This window comes from Wyeomyia smithii, chromosome 1 (assembly GCF_029784165.1).
Source record: "Wyeomyia smithii strain HCP4-BCI-WySm-NY-G18 chromosome 1, ASM2978416v1, whole genome shotgun sequence".
Classification (NCBI taxonomy): Eukaryota; Metazoa; Arthropoda; class Insecta; order Diptera; family Culicidae; genus Wyeomyia; species Wyeomyia smithii.
In genome coordinates, this window is record NC_073694.1 from 20598564 (window position 1) to 20622555 (window position 23992).

The following is a 23992-nucleotide window of genomic DNA, read 5'->3' on the forward strand; positions in this document are numbered from 1 at the left end:
CCTTATATACGTTTTCCTGAAATCCATCCACGCCCCAGTTTAGTCCTATCCCCTTCCGCCTACATCCAACCAAACGACAAGAACACGTTAAGACCCCGGATCCGAAAACAGCAATCAGACCCGCACGATACTCTCAAGGCCCGATGGAAACAACCCAATATGCCAGTCCGTAATATCTTGGCCCAGCAGCGGAACAAATTTAATATGCTGCTTACCTATGGCAATGAAAACCATCAAACAGCAAACCTGTGCTTTTAATGCAAAATATTCTAGCTTTAAGTTAGATTTAGTTTCAGCTCGTAGTCGGCAGCGAGGATAAAAAATTTGCTTTTAGTTATTAAGATACTTTAGAAAGTAAGCTACCAGATATAATTGGCGCCGTTAAACATTGAATTGTATTTGTGCCGTGTCAAATAAACTATAGATGAAGAAAAAAAACATATTTGTTTTAGCCTAATTTAATCTTTGAAACGTGAGATTTGGTTTGACATGCCAACAATTGATTTTAGAGGACAAACAATTTAATATACTAGCTTCTAGAATTCATAAAATTCATCACGATTTTCGATACCAAGTACAGAACATGTTAGCCACTAAACTCGAAACTCGAACTGACAGCATTAAATAGACCTCAAAGAGAATGAATCTCGACTCGCTTTCGGAGAGTACTCCATTATCTCAAGGTCTTCGATGTGGCAGGTTCGGGCATCTCGCGTAGATCCGAGACCGACGGGAGCGAATATTTTCCCGGTTGGTTTCGATAAGCCCCCTTAACTCCTGCATCCCACCCCGGGCGAGTCGGTTCACCGAACGGGAACGGAAATTTAAGCGATCGTAATTTGTTCTGCTCTCGAAGTACCACGGCATGGCGGTCCTCGAAGCACAAAAGCCTGCACAGGACTGGAGGTCCTGCGGGGGTTTAGGGTTGAGGTTGGGGGTCTGTGTGTGTGTATAGTTTTTGTGCTCCCTGTGCTTTTGCCGCATGGCACGGGATCAATATTTCGAAGCAGATTAGACGAACTCGAGCGGGAGCCGGACTTGAGCCTGGAGAGTCATTTCGTTGCACACGTATCACGTACTGGGGATGACTTTTGTCGGTTGAAGGCTAGGGTAGCAAGGAGTGATGTGCAAGAGGAAAGAGGTTGGTAGCCATAGCAGTCTAGTATCAAATAACACTACTTCTACTGCTGCTGATGCTGATGCTGAAGCTGCTGATGCACAGTGAGTGTACCGAAGAAGGAAAATAGCCATCAATAGGATGCCCTCGTTCCCAAAGGCGTTCTCTGGGTGGATGAAACTGTGGGTGGCGAGGATTTTCGATTTTCCTTTACGATATCAGAAAACAACCGAACGGAGTCAACTGGGAAGCTTCAAGCGGTGGCCAACTGCGGCAACTCTTTCGAAGCAAAACTATCACCTCCACTATAATATTTTTTCACTTTTCGCTCATCGGAGACACCGTGAGATAAGGCTTAAAAATGGTCCAGGAAAGGCTTTAGCGAAACAGCAGGCACATGTACAAATACAAGCACCGAGAGGACCGTAATTTGTTATCTTCGCTTTTGCTTCTGCCAGACGGAACATTCACCACACCGGATGGGTCGGTCCGGTGGGCCGTTTTGCAAGCGTTTTCCAATTCCGAGCCTGGACTCTAAGAGGATCAGGACGAAAGCTTTTACTTGTGCTTCGGCCGGTCCGGCCTAGCGAGTAATCATCGTGTATGGATCCGTCTATAACTTTCGATTCTAGGTAAATGGGGGAAGAGAGGTTTGGGTTCCCTCTACGGAGAAAGACTAAAATATTTATGTATAGAGCTTTTTTAGTCAAATTAAGATTGTCAGTTGATGAATATTTGGATGCTGTGTTCGTCTTCGATTTCGGTGCGGCTATTTTGTCTTGCAAGCAAATCGATTGCATCCATCAGAAGATCCCATTTGTCGACATATAAATTACTCCAGCAGGACTGGCAATTCCCTGTTCGGGATGCATATTTCAGTCGATTTTAATGCTACGAGAATGTTTGTCAACGGATGATTGTCAATCACTTTCAATTAGGCGCTGGCCAGCCATCGAAGAGTGGTTTAATGCTACTGGAAATGTGCTGATTACTTCGGACTTGGAAAATGCATCGAAGGGTTATTGATAAAATGACATTATCATCAGATCAGACCAGATGCTTTTGCACTACATTGTTTATCCATTCTGGTCATTAAGATGACAGCATAATAAAAAATTATGAACGAATGAGGCAAATGCCTTTTCCATTTTTGGCTTTTCGAAAAGCTATAGAAACTTCACAAGGTAAGCCATTTGATTCATGAATTACTCATCAGAGTATAGTATTTAGAAAACTCACGAAAAACGAGACAGAAAAATATTAAAAAAGCGTAAAGGAAGGGTAACTGGTGGGGAGCCTGAGAATAAACCCATGCCTAAAAGTCCTTTTTGACATCGGATGGCCTGGCTCTACTAAGATTCGAACCCACAGCCATCCGCTTGACGAAGCGGACTCTGTAACCTTGCGGCTACGCAGCTCCCCCGTCGATGGTTGTGGGGTGGCGTGATTCACTCACAACCAACCCAACCGGTCTAGATTCAATCGCGGGATCACGCCTTCCATCGCATGAGGAAGTAAGGGAACATACTTAAATGACGTAGCATTTTTTTCATGATTTTCAAACCCCCCTCCCCCCTCGTAGGATTTGGTCACAAAATTTTAACCCCCCTCTGAAAAAAACGTAGCATTCGATTTACACCCCCCCCCCCCCCCCCTTCAGGTTCTGAGAAAAACGTACAAAAATACAAGTAGTAACTAAATACAAAAAAATACCTGAAAATAAATCACCATGTCTAATTCAATTTATTTATTACTCATACACTTGTGACAGCATTTAATATGATGTTAACTTCGCTCTGGATTAATGTCTTCTACTTCGAAGGGTTTGTGTTTTGTTACGAGAAGGAAAGATGTTTATACAACTTCGCGTGATCTATGTATCTGTAGAAAACACAACAAAAACTAATCCCTGCACTTATCAGCTTTGAAAGAAACGAGTATCTTGTAATTTTCACTATTAAAATCCACAAAGAAACAACGATTTGTGTTTTCAAAACAGATTGTGTGTTTGGAAATCCAAGCGATTGTTTATGCAGCAGAGCTTTCAGAAGATTTCAGAATGCCACAGATAAAAAAATTTGAAAGCTCTCGCTGCAAACTTTGTACTATGTTTTAGTGTATTATTAGTATACATTTTTCCTGTAAAAAATCGATCTTTCAAAATAAATGCTACGTCGATTTTAATCCAACCCCTCCCCCCCCCCCCTTTGCACAGCTCGTCACAAAAAAAGATACCCCCCCTCCCCCCATAAATGTTAGGTCATTTAAGTATGGTCCCTAAAGCCGTTAGCGCCGGTCCGTTAATCAACGGGCCGTGAGTTAAGGTGGAGTCGCCTCCCCGGGCGTCGGTGATTGGCACAACAACAGTGGCGGAACTAGACCGACGGTAAATAAGCGAGAATAAAAAAAAAGGAGACAGAAAAGGAAAAAATGGTTCAATGAAATTCTAAAACTCATGAAAGACACGAAATAAAAGAAAAAACATCAAAAAATGAGTCATGGAAAAACAACAAAAAAGTTGAATAATTGATAGTATAGCTAGGAATAAATCACGAAAAATGATAGGCAGTTGCAACAGAATACACTTAACAAGAAAAACATAAAAGAGCACAGAAATCATAAGAAGATAATTAAGGCATGAAAGAAGGGCACAAAAACAAAAACGCAAACAATCGTCAACGATATGATCGCAAAAAGATGAAAAAGACAAACTTTATTAAGACTAATAAAATGCAAAAAAAAACACAAAAAAGCAAATGTTGCACCAACAAGAATCAAAAGTATGCAGATGAAATACGAACAGATAAAAAAGTATATCAGAGATCAAGATACTCGCAAAATATGCTTTCAAAAAAAGAACACATCACAACCAAACTCTATAAACGGTTAAGGCAAGATATGAAATTTTGGTTGTGAAGGAGCCTAGAAAATGTGGAACGTGCTAGGGTTGTTCACTTCCATTGTTGTATTCGAGAATGACAATATTTTGTTCTACTTCTATTATGCTGTTCTACAAATGAAAAAAATGCAAGAGCTTCTGAAGTGACCTAGTGTAGGTTGTAGGTCTTGTTGAGTGTAACATTCGCTTATACTACCAATTTTCCATACACCCCTAAAATTAGAAAATCTGGTCAAACTACCGTTTTCTGGACCTCAGCGCATACATTTTTTAGGTCGGTCATTTCTCAATCGATTTTCAATGCTTCAGCAGTTTTGGAAACAAGAAAAATAGAGCTTTTCAAAATATATACAGGTTTGTACTAATTTCACCAGAACATATTGAGTTATTTGAGTGTAAATTAAGTTTTTTATACTTTTTCACGCAATTTTTCAACTTAATATAAACTTTGTAATTTTTTTTTTGCTGGAAAAAATACTTAAACTTCACTGGCATTTTGAAAGTATATCCAATAACGAATGGAATAAGGGTGGTTTCGAGAAAATTGGTTGATATTCGACTGAGTCATAAATTTTTCAAGAAAAACTAAATTTTTGGTTTCTATCGCACAATTATTCCACGGCGGTACAAATAAAAAAAAAATGCAAAACCTTCGGAGTTAAAAAAACATGTATTTTGACCATAACATCAAATTCTAGGGGAAAATTTCTAAACTGAACTAGTTAGGTCACATTGGAAGTTCTAAACTGCTTGAGTACAGTGTTATTCAAACTAAAAATTAGACAGCAGTCAGAGTTCACCGGTAGGACCGTCCATGATTTGAGTCGAAAGCCGACACGGAATATCAGCCACTGCCGCTGCCACAACCGCTGTTATAATATGAATGAAGAGTAATTAATGAACGAGAAAATATTAACTCTTAAAAAAAGTATTTAATATGTCCTTAAAAGAACAATTTGGTGTTTAATTTGGTATCAAGCACTTTTCTGATGACACTAGCCCTGCTCCTGCTACCGCTGCTGACACCCGCTGTTGAAATCCGCTGCTGCTTAGTTAGAACTATTTTAGCGGCCATCCACTGATAAACGGATTGGTTTGAGCAGAACCAGGCTCTTATGTAGCCTAAAGGATGCATTCCTGGTGGTGCATAGGTTTCTGGGCGAAAACAAACACATGACTAGACTACATCAGCTCTGAGAAGCGATTCGCTCGCGTTGTCTCTTCATAGGCCGGTTGTTAGGAGAAGAAAGGATAGGAACAGAAAAAGAACATGTCGCCTGAACAGCAGCAAAGGTGTGGTGCGGTGAGAGGGAAAGTGTGGGGGAAGGGACTACTTCGGCAGCGGTTGAGTTTCAGTGAGAGTAGGAGAGCATACACTGTCATTTTTTTTTTTCTGAGACGAATAACTTCATATACCGAGTTGTGCACATTGAGAACCACGTGTTGTGGTGTAAAATATATCGTAAAGAGAGTGCACCAGCACCGATACTTCGTTTTTCGCATACTGACGACGATGTCAACGCATCTTAGGCTTGCTTTATATGTATTCAAAATCGCTAGGGGTGATTTTTTTCCATCGCTGATCAGAGGTCGAATTCTGCATTTTATCAAGGCTTAACAATTTTCAATAGCGCAAAAGTTAGTATAATCAAATTACAATTTTCTGCATTTGGGCGAATGCATAGATGATATTCCAATCGATTGCTGTAAGTACGAGGGAAACACGGTGAAAACTTATCGATTTATTAGCATTTGAAATAAGACATATTTTTCTCTTTTTCCGTTTTATGATTTTCATTTTATATCTATGCAGCCGAGCTTCTGATAGACATAGTCCTACATCAAAATCACTTAAAATAAAATATAATAAGCTGAAGAGACATTATGAAACAAATTCAATACAGCTGTAAGGGGGATGAAAACCAGAAAAGGGGGGATGAATAGTAACAAAAAATTAACGTAAAAACGCTAAAAGTCTTAATAAAAGTCACATAGAAAATATACAAAATAAGTACTCATCTGAAGTAACAGAGACAATCCATGCTACTTCGCTCATCGATCCTGATCGACCGTTTCCGATTTCGCTGAAACTTTCCACAGTTGTTCCTTTTTGATAAAGAAGTCATTTTATGATATCAGTCCTTAATGCAGATTCGAATATTTCAAAAAGTACCTTTTTTAATTTTAGACGTAGCGTGGACTACATCAGGCGCTATATCTCTGTCCTGTCTCTGCTCAATATCCCAGCTCCCGGCTCTCTAAACCTGGATTTGCTTGATATAAACACGTACTGTTTAAATTGATTACCTCGTGTGTTCGACTTATTTTTAGAACCTTCTAATAACAGGGTTCGCCGGTGAGTTACGCACATTCAATTTCAACGGAGCCAGTATTAAGATGTTCGATTATGGTACAAAACCAGCGCGTTGGATTGGTCCCATGCTCTTAGTTATAAATTTTCAACATTGTTATGTGTGCCAGAAAAAAAAACACTCAAAAAAGTTCAAAGTGAAAATGTCAAAACACTCAAACGTTCATAACTCACCAAATTTTGACAGATAGTAGCACATATTGTCATCTTTAATAAATAGGTACTTTTTAAAATATTTAATATTTTGTTGCAATTTGGAAAATTAGGCACAGGAAAAACATTTTTTTACAGTGTATATATTTTTTCTAGAATCGCAATTTTATTACCTACAAGTTTGACACCATTTTAATCAAACAAGTCGTTATTCTGATATAGAAATTTTTATCTATCAGTAACCATTTTGAATAGGACCTTTTGAAGCAGCGGTCGCGAGTCTACGTGAATAACTGATATCATAAAATGACCTCTTTATCAGAAAGGAACAACTGTAAAAAGTTTCAGCGAAATCGGAAATGACACGCCAAATAATTTTTTTTACCTATTTTTTATATGGAATGCCTCAACTGTGAAAAGTAAATCATACTAAATCAAAAGTTATAAAAAATAAAAGTAAGCTATATGTTCAATTTGTTAAAATGTCCTAACGAATGCGGGAAACACACACATGAAGATACAATGAAACCTCAAAATTCACAGTAGAAAAAGTAACCGAAAGGTAACAAAAAACGAGCAACAAAAGAGCACACAAAAACAGAGCAAAAAAGGAAAAACAAAAGAAAGGAAAATAGTTAAAGAGGGAATGGTAAAGAAAAATGGATTCAAAAGACAAGATTTTCGACTCCGGTATGTAAGCGATTGAATGAAAAGCACAAAACGGAAATAAAAGGATAACACAGGGCTGAATACGCATAAAAAGCTTTCCGAAACAAAAAAAATCATTCCAAACGAGACATGAAATTAAATTGACAAAGGTACACAAAAAAACTAGTCTTCTGAAATGTATAAAGACACAGTAGAACAATAACATAAGAGTACGAGTTGTAAAATTAACAAACTAGTCAACCATAAGACGCTACAAGAAAAGGTGCAAAAATGAGCGGTGGTCAACATAACACATAAATGAGACAACAACAAAACTGAACTTCAACAAACAAAAAATGGAATCAACAACAACAATATCGCACCGCAGTTGAAGAAATTTGCAGCTTGAACAGATCCTTGGCCTGAACGAGAATCGAATCCAATAGCACAACCGTTTGGGAGAACTAGCCGATCGACACACAGCCACGGGGTTCACCAACTTTAAAAATCAAGATAAACCAAAAACCAGGCAAAAAAGCGAAGCTGCTTTTGAAGAAAATAAATCAAAGAATCCAGAAATACTACAAGGTATACAGCCCTAGGGTTGTATGAAATGGTGACGTGGGACTAAACTCTGTAATAACTATAATTACAGACACAGTAAATTCGTTTGTTCAGTAATTTACGTACTTTAATTTAAGGGATGAGAATTCCTCCTCTCTATTTCGTCCTCTCAATGCTAAAACTAGATAACTCGAAAATTGACGTTTCGAGAAAAACGAGTTTGAAAATTTGAGCTATTTTGGTGATGACGATTAAAATGTCATTTTAAATGGCTCAGAATTTCTGAAACGCATCCATATCATTTCAGGTCTGTTGAAGCAACGAAAAAAATCAACAAAGAGTCGAGTTATTTAGTTTTAACACAAAACATATTATGTCGGTCACGATTATTTAGTGAATGTCGAAGATAAGAAAATAAATAAAAATAACTTATAACCGTTGCAACGAATTTTAATTCTTGTTGAGTGATTTATGGTTGTTATGGCAATCATATTCATGAGATAAACCTTTAATCACCATCAGTAGCAGTATTGCAGCTTGCACACGAAAAGAAGTCGTTTGCACTTCAATGATAGACGACGAGAAACTATCGGCGCTCTGCTCCAAATATAAAAATATATAAAAAGGGGTTGTTTCGAACTTATCGAAAAACCTTTACCTTCGAGACATCAAATTAGTCTAAGTTCATTGAAGCAAATATGAATTGACCTATTGGGACGGGGAGACTCTATCAATTTTTTTTTGGATATTGATGCAGAGAATATCAGGGAATGGTTGGTGTCTATTCATGTCGTCTGTGCCGGGAAAGCTCGCATTCTTTCTCATTGGTTCATTGTTCACGTAAATTTGTCCTTGACACTTTTTATCGATTTTACAGCTTTGCAATGAAAAAATAATGATAACTAGCGTATTACAAAATTGTTCTACATTTTATCTATCCAACAACATATTGGTTATTGTTATCCATCATGTGGTTATGCTGTTATTAACGTTTGAAATCGGACGCAACATTTGCCAGTTTCATTTCCAATTTTACAGAATGCATATCAGTACAGAAAACAAAGTCGTAGTCCCACGTCAAAAATCGTCTCCAGAAAATTTTACGGTGAATCAGCAGGCGTTGAAAAAAGTGACAGTCAGTATTCAGACGGTTTGCCTATCTATGTCCTAACGATTACGTTGAAGTGTTCGGAATTTGAATCAAAGCCGATTTCCAAATTTTCCTTGTCTCATGTACAAAACGTGATTAAATCTATATAAATAGCACTGATCCGCAACAACAATTGTATTTCCAACATACTAAACCTTTAAGATCGAAGAAAAAGTTCATTTTTCATTGATTTTTCAGTGCAAGAAGCTACATAATAGCTTGAGTGTTCGAAGTTTGATGCAGTACGGGACGTTGAAACTATTAAATTTATTATAACATTAGCTTGATTTGCCGAAAATACAAATTTAGTTTTTCAAAACAAAAATAACCCATATGGTAACACTTCTGGTCACACATATTATTTTTTTCTGGATTTCTTATTTCATTTGCTTTAAAAGTCACCGACCGGTATTTTTCAGACGCCTCGCGTCTATAAATTGTAAAAAAAAATTATTTGAAAATGTTAAACTTTTTTCGTAAAAATGTAATTAACTCCAGATTTACTCATGTTACCGTAGGGTGATGAGCGTTTCTTACGTGAAATTTTCCGAGGAATACGATGAAACTATCCAATTTAAATTAAAAAAGGCTACATTTGCCGAAAAATGTAAATTTAGTTTTCAAATACTATGTATATTTCCTGGTTTATTTTCTTTAAAAATCATTTATCAGTATTTTTCGGATATCTTACGTGTATAAATTGTAAGAAAGAGAAAAACGCATCTAGGTAGGAAAGTAGATTGCATCGTGAGTTTTGAAGCTGTAGAAAAAATCCAGCTGCCCGTCACGTACGTTTAATCTTCAAATACTTTAGAATGTATTTTAGCAGCGCGCACCGTGGTGTACTTTTCCGTATTCTGACTGGAGTGATTCACCACTCTTGTTTCGCTCAGGTGTGGTGTATGTAGTACGCAGCAGAAACACAGCACAAAGCGTAGTGGAAAAATGCTACTGGCAGCACTCATGCTGGACAAGAAGTTAACGACTAATGCTCACGCTGCTCTTCTCACATATTGAGGAGAATACCAAGCCTGGTGGAAAGGAACAATGAAATAAGTACAAAAGGTGTCAAAAATTTACGAAAAATTTTCAAAAAAAGAAACGAGAAGAGAATAAATGAATCACATAAGAAGGGATCAAGGCATTAACATTAGGAACAAATATGCGTAGAAACTTGGCCCCTAAATAGAAAAAAGAATTCAAAAAAAAAAAACAGAAAAAAGGTAAGAAAATTATAAAAAGCAATTTATTGCAGTTTAAATTACGGAAAGAGAAACTAGCAAGTATAAAACAGATTCGATAAAACCACAAACTGGAGTTGAAGGTCTGAAACAGGTGATATACAAATACCACAATGCAAAAAAGACATTGAATTCCACAAAAAGCGTCTACACGAAACAAAAACGGCAAAATTCGGGACAGAGAAAATTTAAAACCTCAAACCAGCAACAAGCAGAAGTAAAAAAATGTAATGAAGTCCCTTAACCTATGACAATACATAAGTCAAAAATTACCCATAAGGAATTTTCATAAAACATAAATCGTAAAATTTGCTTGTGAAGGTAGGGAAACTCAATAAAAATAAAAAACCTAAGTTCCAAAAGATACTTTTTGTCACATTTTTTAATGACCAAAATGGAACATATAGGAAGGAAAATAATAGCAAACGATTGAAAGTAAAGCATTACGAGCCGAAATCAGGTTAACAAGGGTCGAAAAACGCCAGAATAAATAAAACAGAAAATCACTGCAAGCTAAACTTATCATTTTCAAAAGCAATCTAAAAAGGCTACTTAAAGTCAGCTAAGCCGAAGAAGAAAACATAAATATTAAACCCAGCTCAGAGGCACCGAGGAACGCTTCTTAAGGTGCCGCCATACGGACGCTACTTCCCTTAGTTTCTTATTCTTAGTTGATTGTAAAAAGCATTTTTTCATCACTGACTGGTAGGCTATGAACTATTCGGGCATGACGGAGTAGTACAGGGTCTCTGTTATAGCTTTTGACAGTACAATCCCGCGTTATGATGAAAAAATGCTTTTTACAATCAACTATAACTTAGAAACTAAGGGAATTAGCGTCCTTGTGGCGGCACCTTTAAGGTCATAACTTATAACTTAAATAAAATTCGGCCCCTTAAAATAAAAAAAAAAAATGGATACTGATCTCAAATAGATCGAAATAGAAAATAATTCCATATCATGTCTAAAGTTTGTGAAAGACCAATAAAATCAATAAAAAATAGCGAAACAAAATTAAATGAAGTTTAATTACGCTTTCGGATGTAATAAAATGAGAAGTCCACAGCAAATGCTTCTAAGGTTATGAAAAGATCACCAAAAAGCTCATAAAAATGACAACAATCCAATTCCAACCAATAAAAACGCTTTTTGTTCAAAGACCATATTCAGAAAAAAAGTGTTAAAATAGAAAAAGAAAAACCAGAAAAGTTTTTGCTCAAAGCGAAATCTGTGTGATGCTCCCAAAAATCGGAAATGTGGGTAAAATTTCAAAAAGATTCTAAAAACTAATTGGATTCGAATAAATAAAATGAATAACAAAGGGACACATCAATAGTATTAAAACAAGCTGGAACATGCGCAAACAAGTACCAAACAGTATAGAAGCATTAAAATATACCATCAAATTACCATGAAAAGGCACAAGAAAAAAATACACAGAGTCAAAACAAAATACTAAAAAGGCTCCCAAATTTTTAAATATCCAAAAAAGGACCACTCTCTTCATACACTCCAGGAAAAAAAAAGATGAAACAATTCAACCTAGAAGCGGAACCAATCGCTTATTCCACCGAGAAAAGTTTCTGTAAACTATTTCCCACTGCACTTTTGTCGTTCTTCCTTTCGAGTATAATCCAACCAGCAACCAGCAATGGCAAAAGCAGAAAAGTTGCGTAATTGATCAATATTTTCCGATATTTTTAACCCCTGCTTTGCTTGAGCTGCCACCATTTTTACACCTCCTCCTTCGCCCCAATCGAACCCCTCGCACACAGCAGCAGCAGCAGCAGTGCAGCACCAGAATATGTACACGCCATTTCCTTTTGATGCGCCTTTTTTCTGTGCTGCTTCCTCCCTATTTGGGATGCATTTAAGCTTCTCTTTGTTCGTTCGAACGAACGTGGGCTCTGCTGGTCCGTGTGCCGTAAATGGTCGTAAAGTTGCAGCTCCCCTAGTATATAAATAGATCCTGTGCACTGCCAAAAAAGCATTAGCCTCCGCTTCCCTCGCCCACGCACTCACTCACATTTCCGGACACTTGTGTTCGGTTGAAGAGCGCATACAAACGCACACCCACACAAGCAAGCGAAACGGAAAACTGCAATGGATGACGACGCCTGCCAGTTTACAGCCCCAAAATAGTTACAATAGCACAAGCACATAAGAGGCCAGCAGCCGCTTTCTCACTCACTCCTACGCCCTGGTCTCGAGCACGCATCGCAACTACGACGACGACGACGACGACGAGTCAAGTTTGTTGGAGCAAGAGTTTGACCTCATCACTTAATCCGATAGTGTGCGCCGGGAAAAAGTTTCTTTTCAAGTACATCTCCTCCCCACTCCAGTCCGTTCCATGTGCCGAGCTTTGTATACTTGTGACATCCTATCTCTTCAAGAAATCGCTTGTTGTTACTCTCGCTCTGCTCAGCTCGGCTCAGAATCTCGAAGAAACCCCGTGTTCCCACGGGAACCTACACCGAAGGAGCTCAACAATTTCCCCCCCGAAGAACTCACCCGATAGGAACTCAACTAGCATAGAATTTTCCCTTGCCCTACTCACCTCCTTCACCATTCATGGACGAAAAAGATTTCCACTCAAAACTGTCTTCATCTTCAAGAAAGTTTTCAGTTTTCTCCGCCACCTTCTTCCACTACCGCCCTCAGTTTCAGCCATATACGCGCGATTATGCATTTATGACCTTCTTCGAAGCTGCGCGCGGAATTTCCACCGGGGCAGACGGTCCCACCTTCTGCTCCACTATCCAGCGACGCTGTTTCTCGTCCGAGAAAAGTTTATAACTTTAATTTCTGGGTGAACCGGCAAACTGCTAAAGCAGTTCGGTATATAAATGTAGTATCCTTGAGCGTGATTAAATTCAAAACCGAATGGCGAACGGAGTTTTGTCTGTGCTGTTGCTATTCTCTCTCTCTCTCCCCGTATTCTAACTAGAGCTAGAGTGTACTTTAATGTGACGACGCCATCGCTTTTTATGGTGCTGACTTTAATTTGAATTCACCGACGACGACGACGACGACGACGGCGAGGATGGCAACGAAAACGACGAAGTGGTTTAGGAGAAAATTAGTCTAGCGAATGCGTGTGGGGAGGTTGGTGTAATTAATGAATGAACTCAAAGGAATGTCGGTGCAGAGTAGAGTAGAGCGCAGAGTCAGAACTAAGCAGTCGAATGTGAGGAAAGTTAAGGATAGTTGCGCTACTTTCGTATCATCTTCAGCGTCAGATGATAACGACACTGGTGTGTGGCTTTTGCCGTCGGTGAAAAGTTTTCAGTTACTGTCAGCATCGCGCGTGATGGTTATGTGGGTAACATTTGGCATCGCTTTGGCATGTTTGAGGTCGATTTCGGTGATACTTTACTGTAAATTTAGTTTATTACGTGGTTTCAATTTGTAGAGGTCCAAATTTAATCTTTTACGTAGTTTTTTCGCAGTTTTTTTTCTAGTTGAATTTTTTGATTAGCGATTTGTCTCTTTCTTGCTCCCGATCGAATAGTAAAACATTAAGTTCACATACAGATGGCTCTTCAATCAACTACCAACGAAAACCGAATTTTCACCACGTGAAATGAAGCGTAAAACGCTTTTTTTTTCTCAATCTCAACTTTTCTCTTAGACAACTTGCTTCTTTGACAAGCTTTCAGTTTCAATTTTTCCCTAAATAGTGTGCTTGTTGTAACCCCAGATAGCCTCTCTTCCGTTTTGAAAGAAATCTGATCTTTGCATGTGATAACGGTTCCGACGGCCTCGAAATGAAAGGATCCACGACAGCATTCCCAGGTTTCGTAATTGTAGGTGCAGAAGAATGCGGAATCTGATGAAGCGGCATATCCAGAATAATTTCCGACGGCAGCTTTCTTCACTTGAGTTGACAAAGTGGTTTCGTGTTTTCCTGCAGATGCTGTCAATGACGGAGATCGTTTCGTTACTTGTTTGCAACTATATGCCAATGGTCCCGGATTCGAGCTCAAGGTTGATAGTTTCGAATCGACGCTTTCATTACTGGGTTGATCAATATTTGTCATAGACCTGGGAGCAAAATCTGTAAATATTCCCGGATTGATCGGAACGATGTCACACTTTTTTTCCATTGATTGTACCTACCTGGTATCCATCATTATATCAAGCACATGAAAAGTGAAGCAGTGAAGTCTCAAAAGTAAACTGTTTCGATCATGATACAAAACATGCCTTCGCATTCCACCAATAATTCTAACTTTAACGCAAATATTTCACCCATGAAGTGTTCCTACATTGAATTTAGATGTTATAGAAGCATTTTACTGTAAAAATATACTGTATTCTTCGAATATTCGATTCCACTATCATTGCTTGAAAACAATGCATGATAGCAATCATAAGGGCACATTTTGCTCGAAAATGGAAAATTTTTCAAAACTTTAATAGTGTTATTTAAAAGATCTCAATGAAACTTTCTGAACATCATCAGGATAAGTTGTTAATGATACCGGTAAATATTTGAAATAACTTTTCGTTTAATAGTGGAGCAATCCCGCATATGAAAAATTACAATTTTCAGTGCGTCTTGAACTGTCCTACAGATCAGACGTTTTTTCGGTTGCTTGTGGACTGGTCTTTGACTGCCTATAGCTTCAAAGTTTGTGTGTTGTCAGTGTGTCTTTTAAAGACTACCTGAAAATTATTTCCCATCAGTCTTTCTCAAGACTACCTACTTTTGAAATTAACATTTGTTTTAACTTTTTTCGTATCACCTGAAATGGCAGGACGAAAAAAGAAACCACGCATCGCTGCGGGGAGGAAAAGAGAGGCATCTCTTTCTGACACTTCGAGTATCTGTAGTGACAATCCTTTTGATATTTTGCCTGAGCAAGAAGCTGGTGAAATGGAAGTTACCAATAATGAAACTATACAAAATATAAAATCTTTAAAAAAGGAGAAAGTTCCACCTATTGTGGTAACTATTTCTTCTAAATTTAATATATTCAAAAAGGAACTTTCAACGTTTGTTTCTGACGTTAAAGTTACCTATCAGATTGGCCGTAGAGGTGAATGCCGCTTATTAGCTGACTCAGTAAAGGGTCGTGATCGTCTTGTTCAGTATTTAACTGACAAGATGTACAAATTTTTTACATACGACACCAAGAACGCCAAACCGTTCAAGGTTGTCTTGAAAGGTCTCACCAACGATCAAACCGTTGATGAGATCAAACTTACTTTAACAGAATTACTTGGCATAGCCCCTACCCAAGTAATTCTAATGAAACAAAAATCACGAGACGAAAACAGTCAGAGAACTGGAATTTCCCTTGTTAATTATTTAATTCATTTTAACCGCAATGAGGTTAACAGCTTAAAATTTTTTGAAAAAGCACATGCTTTGTATAATGTGCGTGTAAAGTGGGAAATTTATAGGAAGTATGGCGGAGGTGAAAAGCATATCACCCAATGCCGTACTTGCCAACGTTATGGCCATGGTTCCAAATTCTGTAACATGGACCAAAAATGTCTTAATTGTGGAGACTCTTCTCCTGTGTCCTGTGAAAGAGAGTAAAAATTTTCGCTGTGCGAATTGTAACGGCAACCATATGTCAAATTTTTATCAATGCCCAGTCCGTTTAGCAATTGTTAAGGCAAGGCAAGGTAAACAAAATTCAAAACAAAATTCTCCAAGCGTACCAGTGACGCATAGTTTACCTACTCCTTTGCATACCCGTTCAACTTATGCACAGGTTACAGGTAGTTCGAACATTCTACCGCCTAATGTTGGTAGTTCGAAAATGACCGCTAATATGGGTAAGCAAAACACGCTAGAAAATAATTTTACACCTATTACCCCAGCTAATATTGCTACCGAAAATATTTTTTCTAATGTCAACTGCCTGGGGCCTATTACGGCAGGTAAACTTTCTTTTTTGCAACAGGCAATGTTCGATCTTATGAACGCCATGTTGCAGGCAAAATCAATGTTTGAAGCCATTCAAATAGGCACAAATTTTACTTTTAAAATTGTTTCTAATTTAAAATTTAGCAATGATTTTAAATAAAACAATTAAAATATTAAATTGGAATGCTCGCTCATTGAAGGCCAATGAGAATGAGCTTTTTAATTTTTTAACAGTAAATAATGTGCATATTGCAATTATTACTGAAACATTTTTGAAACCTAACATAAAATTAAAATATGATCCCAATTACGTGGTTCATAGATATGATAGGATTCAGGGTTCCGGCGGTGGAGTTGCAATTGTTATTCATCGCCGAATCAAACTTCGTGCTCTTCCCCATCTTGAGACAAAGGTTATTGAAACTTTGGGAATTGAAGTTCAAACTGAACTTGGGATTTTATTCATTGCCGCAGCATATTTACCATTTCAATGCACACGCGAGCTCAAAAATTATTTTAAAGGTGATTTACAAAAACTCACCAGAAATCGTTCGAAATTTTTCATAATCGGCGATTTTAACGCTAAACATCGTTCATGGAATAATTCTCAAAGTAATTCCAATGGCAAAATTTTATTCAATGATTGTTCTTCAGGATACTATTCTATTTTGTCTCCGAATAGTCCTACATGCTTTTCTTCTGTAAGAAACCCTTCAACAATTGATTTGGTGCTTACAGATCAAAGTCATGTATGTAGTGATTTGATCACACATGCTGATTTTGATTCTGACCATCTTCCAATAACTTTTTCTTTATCACATGAATCAGTTTTAAACCCTATGAGCTCTGTTTTTAATTATAACAAGGCTAATTGGGAAAGATACAAAAATTATATTGAGAGAAATTTCAATAATGAGCTTGATTTGCAAAACGAAGTGAATATTGATTCCGCTTTGGAAGCATTAAAATGTGCAATTGTTGATGCCAGGAATTATTCTGTTCCAAAGGCTCAAGTGAAATTTGATTCACCAATAATTGACGAAAATCTTCAACTTCTAATTCGTTTGAAAAATGTCCGCAGACGTCAATATCAACGTTCTCGTGACCCTGTTTTTAAAACTATTTATAAAGATTTACAGAAAGAGATTAAACATAGATTTACTCTTCTGAGAAATCAAAATTTTGAGACTAAAGTTGAAAAATTGAAACCATATTCAAAACCTTTTTGGAAGCTGTCGAAGATTCTTAAGAAACCTTCAAAGCCTATTCCAGTTTTAAAAGATGGTGAACGTTTTCTTGTATCCAATGAACAAAAGGCTCAAAGACTTGCTCAGCAGTTTGAGAGTGTTCATAACTCAAATTTGAATTTTGTGAGTCGAATTGAAAATGAAGTCACACGTCAATTTGATTTAATTTCTTCCCAGAATTTTTTACCTGCAGAAATAATTGAAACTAACTTGAGTGAGATTAAATCAATTATTAAAAATTTCAAAAATATGAAAGCACCTGGTGACGATGGAATCTTTAATATACTAATCAAACATCTCCCTGAGAGCACAATGGAATTTTTAGTGAAAATTTTCAATTGCTGCTTCAAAATTGCATATTTTCCCAAATTATGGAAAAATGCAAAAATTACTCCCATTTTAAAACCGGATAAGAACCCAGCTGAAGTTTCAAGTTATCGACCAATCAGTTTGCTTTCTTCAATAAGTAAACTGTTTGAGAGAATTATTCTTAACAGAATGATGTCACACATCAACGAAAATTCAATTTTTGCAAATGAACAGTTTGGATTTCGCCATGGGCATTCCACAACTCATCAATTGCTCAGAGTTACTAATATGATACGAGCTAACAAATCTGAAGGTTATTCCACTGGAGCTGCTCTTTTAGACATAGAAAAAGCATTCGACAGTGTTTGGCATAAACGTTTGATTGCGAAGTTGCAAACTTTTAATTTTCCAATTTTCCTAATCAAAATTTTAAAAAATTATCTTACTGATCGAACTCTGCAGGTTGTCTATCAGAATTCAAAATCTGATAGATTTCCTGTCAGAGCAGGTGTACCTCAAGGTTCAGTCTTGGGTCCAGTCCTGTACAACATATTCACTTCAGATCTTTCTGATTTGCCTCCAGGATGCACAAAGTCATTGTTCTGCGATGACACAAGCATTTCCGCAAAAGGAAAAAGTCTTCGTGTCATATGCAGTCGATTGCAGAAAAGTTTAGATATTTTTTCTTCCTACTTGCAAAAGTGGAAAATCTCTCCCAATGCTTCTAAAACTCAAATGATAATTTTTCCGCATAAGCCTAGGGCTTCTTTCCTCAAGCCAAACAATAATCACGTTGTCAAGATGAATGGGGTTATTCTAAGTTGGTCCGACAAGGTTAAGTACTTGGGACTAATTTATGATAAAAAACTTTTTTTCAAAGAGCACATTGAGAGTATACAAGCCAAGTTCATCAAATATACGAGATGTTTATATCCTCTCATTAACAGGAATTCTAAACTTTGTTTAAAGAACAAACTTTTGATTTACAAACAAATTTTTAGACCAGCAATGCTTTATGCTGTACCGATCTGGTCAAGTTGCTGTTCAACAAGGAAGAAAACGCTCCAAAGGATTCAGAATAAAATTCTGAAAATGATTTTGAAGCGTCCTCCTTGGTTTGGTACACTCGAATTACATAGACTTACTGGTGTTGAACCATTAGAAGCTTTGTCAAATAAAATTATTAACAATATTCGACAAAAATCGTTGCAATCCTCAATTGCTACGATAAGCTCTCTTTATAGCCAATAAGTTAGCAATTAAGTTAGTTGTAAGTTTACTTCCCCTTTTCTGACAAGTAGGTTTAAATCCCTACGAATGATAAGTCCTAATTGCGAAAGCAAACAAATCCTAACAATTAAAATTACAAATGTCTAACAGTGTTGAGAAGTCACCATTTGTGATTGGACACACATACTCATTATTTACTAATATTAATCATAAATACTTAAGCTACTAACAAATCCCCCCTAAAAAAAAAAAAAATAAAAAAAAAAAAATTACAATTTCGGACTGTTCTGGTGATACAACACCCTATACCTTTCAAAGAGCCGGGTTTGCTTTCTCGAAGGCATTCGGGATTGGAAGTATGTAGACAAACATTAAAATACTTGGATGCTTCGGATACTGAATGGCTTTCGCGCGCATCGCGTAGAATCGCAGTGTTCGATCTGGAAAATACGTCGTTTGTTTTTGTACTTGTTAGCTTCGCGTGCAACATTGTTCGATTACGTCACTTACCGCGGTGATAAAATAACACAAACCTTCCATTCCACCGCAGTCGTGGAGATGCAGAGATAACCTCGGTCTCGGTTTAACCGTTTAGCCGGAGATTGCTCGCCCGCTCTACCACCATCGACACCGGCTTGGGGTTAGTGAACTTCGCCGTGGCCAGGGGAATGACCATCTGTAGTACCCATTTTGCACGTCTGAACATTCGGAAGCACACCTGGAGACACCCCAATGGAGATCGACCACATGCTGATCGACAGCCGGTACTTTTCAGACGTCATAGCTGTGCGGTCTTTTCGCGGGCCAAACATTGACTTGGATCACTATCTCGTGGCAGGCAAGATTCGCGCCCGGTTTTCCAACGTATTGAAATCGAGTTCGGCGTGGAAGATACGTCTGGTCATCCAGAGGTTATCAGCGGAAGGAGTTGCTGCAGAGTATACTCGGAGAGTTGAAAGTCTGATCGGTGAACCAGCTGGAGTAGGCCTGAACAAGCAGTGGAAGCACATCCATGATGCGGTCAGCGAAACAGCGCGAGAAGTGATAGGCATGACAACGAGAACCACGCGTAGTAGGTGGTCCGATGCTGGATGTCTAGAGGTGACGGTAGAGAAGAACCGAGCCTACGCCAACACGTTAGTTGCAGCTAATCGTGTGACGCGTCACATGCGGGAGAAATACCGGAAGGCAAGAGCTGCCGAAAAGAGGCTTCATCGCCGTAAGAACACTACGATCGCGTCCTCGCGGGAGCGGAGAATTGCTTCACCATGCACGACACGAGGAGCTTCTATAGAACGATCAACGGAATCGGGAACCGGATCGTGCCAGTACCTGTCATGAGTAATGACAGGGAGGGGAACCTGATTACCGATAAATCGCGGGTGGCCAGGGGTTGGAAGCGACATTTTGAAGGGTGTTGAACGGTGGGGAAGGTAGGAGAGTCGTCGAGGGGAACAAGATAGAAATTGGGGAGGACGGACAAGCTGTGGACCCACCAACATTGGACGAGGTAAAGAATGCTTGCAAAGAGCTAAAAAACCACAAAGCCGCTGGGAAGGACGGCTTGCCGGCCGAACTTTTCCAAGTCGGAAGCGAGCGGCTGTTCACCAGATATACTAAGGGTATGATCTAAAGGAACAACTACCTACGGACTGGTTGGAAGGACTTATATGCCCTATCTACAAAAAGGGACATAGACTCGACTGTAGTAATTATCGAGGCATAACCCTCCCCAATTCCGCCTTCAAAATTCTCCGTATCCTGTTCCAGCGACTGAGGCCGTTGCAGGAAGCCTTTGTTGGGGAATACCAATGCGGTTTTCGAGTGGGGCGATCTACAACGGACCAGATGTTTAAGACTTGAGACAGATTCTCGACATGTTTCTAGTTACGTTCGACGCTTGACGGTTTCGCATCATGCGTCAGGACAGAGGGTGAATTTTCGGACGCGTTTGTGACGTTAGATGGTCTGTAGCAAGGTGACGGGCTCTCGAACTTGCTACTTAACATAGGTGCAAGGCGAAAGGCCGGTGTGCACAAAGTCTCACTAAGTCTGGGCTTCGCGGACTATATTCCATATTCCGGCGGTAGAGGAAAAGCTTCGCCAACCCGAGCGTGTGTTCACCAAGATTTTTTGAAGTAGAATACTTCTCTCAGGAAGTTCGGCTACATAGGGATGTGAAATGAAAATCTAAAACCGAAAAAAGTGAAAAATATGTCCAATTTCAAATGCTTATAAATGGGTTAGTATTCGATGGATTTCCTTCGTTCTTGCAGCAATAGATTGGAAAATCTTCTAAGATTCTTCTCAAAATAAGATAATTGTAACTTTATTATCCACACTATTGTACTATTGAAAATAGTCAAGCCTTGTCAAAACGAAAAATTCGACCTCTGATTGGTCGTTATATGCTTGCTTCCTAAGCACGGTCGACAGGATCATATACCTTGCAATTGAAATCATGCTATTTGGCCTATATAAGAGCCTGTTTAAGCCGGAGCCGCTCATAATAGTACTAGACTGCGACAACAGCAGTCGTCCTTCCTTAGCAGCAGCACTAGCTCTGTGGTTGGTCACCACGTCTCAGGAGCAGCGCGGTTTTTCTCAGCGTGTGTCGCCAGACAGCCATTATTCCCCCCGTGTTGGGGCAGCATGAAGATTGCCATCAGCAAATCCAATTTCGGAAATCATAATGCCTTTTTCAAGGCAAATAAACAAGTCATTGTAAGTTAATAATTTTTGTCAACGCAAGCAAGCATTCTGTGTTGCATCCTAGCAATTTAAATTTGTCGCACCCGTCTAATTTATTGAATGTGAAATAGCTTCCACAGTGCATGTTGTCCGTGTATCTTAATTCCCCCAATGTTAGGGCAGCTCAAAGGTTGTAATTAGCAACCGATTTTGAACCGCAACATGCTTTTTTCAAGGCAAATAAAAAAATAATTGAAGGTTAATAATTTTCCGGCATCAACATAGGCAGACATTCTGTGCGGGATGCAATCAAATTCTGTGTTGTCTCCCAGCTGCCAAGTTGCAACATGATGCAACATGCAACAGCGAGCAAACGAAATCGCTTGATGTTACAAACCGCAATAAGATACGGGTTGAAACCGTTGCGTGTGTGAGAGCACCATCGGTGTTTATTCGCTGGATACACTATCTACTGTCTACTGAACGCAATAATCTGCTTACATGCGAGGAGGCCGTCGAGACGTTACGCAGTGTCAGAGGTGCCTCAACTTCGGTCACGGTACTCGGAACTGCAACATCAAACCGCGTTGCAACATCTGCGCCATGGACCACTCTACGTCGGATTGCCCTGTGGACGGTGCTGGTGCAGTACAGTTTAAGTGTGCTAACTGTGGCGGTGATCACCAGAGCTCTGATCGACAGTGCCCGAAAAGGGAAAGCTTCAAACATATCCGCATGCAGGCGTCGTCAAACAACCAGCCGAGCAGGAAGAAAGACAAACCACCGGTCTTCAGGGCGGAAGATTTTCCTCCTCTGCGTTCATCCCAGCAAGCAGGGCAACTAAGCACGCGTACGCAACTTAACCTCCCACACTCACCATCCGGCGGATTAGCTGGTCAACGGTCGCCTCCCCCCCCTGGCTACTGGCGTCCACCCACAACAACACCACCGAGCGCTGAGTCCGAGAAGTACTCTGCGGATGAGCTGCTAGAAATTTTTAGCAGCATGACCAATGCCCTTCGTGCGTGTCGCAACAAGCCCGAGCAAACCCATGTGCTCGGTAAATTTATTATCCAGTATGGATCGTAAACCCATCTCCATCGTCACTTGGAACGCTTGCTCTGTTAGAGCAAAAACCATCGAGCTTGCTGACTTTCTCCGCAAGTACAACATCGACGTGGGTCTACTCACAGAGACCCATCTGAAATCCGGCGACAGTTTTTGGCTGCCGGATCACAACATCATCCGTCTCGATCGCACCAACTCCAGGGGGGGTGGTATCGCGATCATCGTCAGAAAGGGGATGAAATATAACATCTTGCCGCACATCCGCACCGCCATCATCGAAGCCCTTAGTGTGGAGGTCAAATCAGCTACCGGGTTCATTCGGTTCATCGTCGTCTACTGTCCTCGCCAGTGTAGTATCAGCAACGGTACAGCATTGCAGTTCAAGAACGACCTGGCAACCATCACCAGGACCAACTCCCGCTTCGTCGTTGGGGGTGACCTAAATGCTCGGCACGAGGCCTGGCGAAATTATCGATGGAATCAGAACGGTCGCCAACTCTTCGAACACTCGCAGCATGGCTTCTACACGGTGCAGTTTCCGGATGAGCCGACTTTCATCTCCCCAGCGGGGAACCCTTCAACCCTGGACTTTTTCCTGGCCAACATCGAGCTCTCCAAACCAATGGCCCACAACGATCTTAGCTCAGACCACCAACCTGTCGTTGCTGAGGTGGGGACCGGTGTTGCTCCTGCCAGCTGTCTGCGGAAAGACTACTACCATGTCGACTGGGAGCGCTTTGTTCGAATGGTGGACAACAACATCGACGAGGCGCCGCCGCTTGACAGCGTGGAAAACATCGACCAGGCGTTGGAGGGTCTCCAACGAGCCATAAACGAGGCCGACGACACGTGTGTGCGACGTGTTCCTGTGAGGGGTAAGTTCCTTGCTATTGATTCCCATACCCGGCTGCTTATTAGATTGCGGAATGTGCGTAGACGCCAGTTCCAGAGGACCAGGGATCTGGGCATTAAGCTCGAGGTGACCGATCTGAATAGGCAAATTGCTTCCAGGATGGTCTCACTTCGGAATGAAAATTTCGGACGTGTAGTCCAAAGTTTGGACGACCGCTCCAGGCCATTCTGGAAAGTAGCCAAAGTGCTGAAATCGCACCCCAAACTGGTTCCTCCCCTCAGGGTCGGAGAGAGGCTTCTAGTTGCGCCGGTCGAGAGAGCAAATGCGGCAGGTGATCACATTGCCTCATCGCATTTGCTTGGCTCGACCATGGCTAGTCCAATGGAAGACCAGGTCGAGCAGTGCGTCCGCAACCTCAATAACTCCCCTTGTACCGTTCCTTAAGAACATAAAATCACAACAGAACAGGTTTGCTTAGCGCTGATGAGTACTGAGAACATGAAGGCTCCTGGGTTTGATGGGGTCTTCAATATGGTCTTAAAAAAGCTCAGCAACAGGGTTCACCTG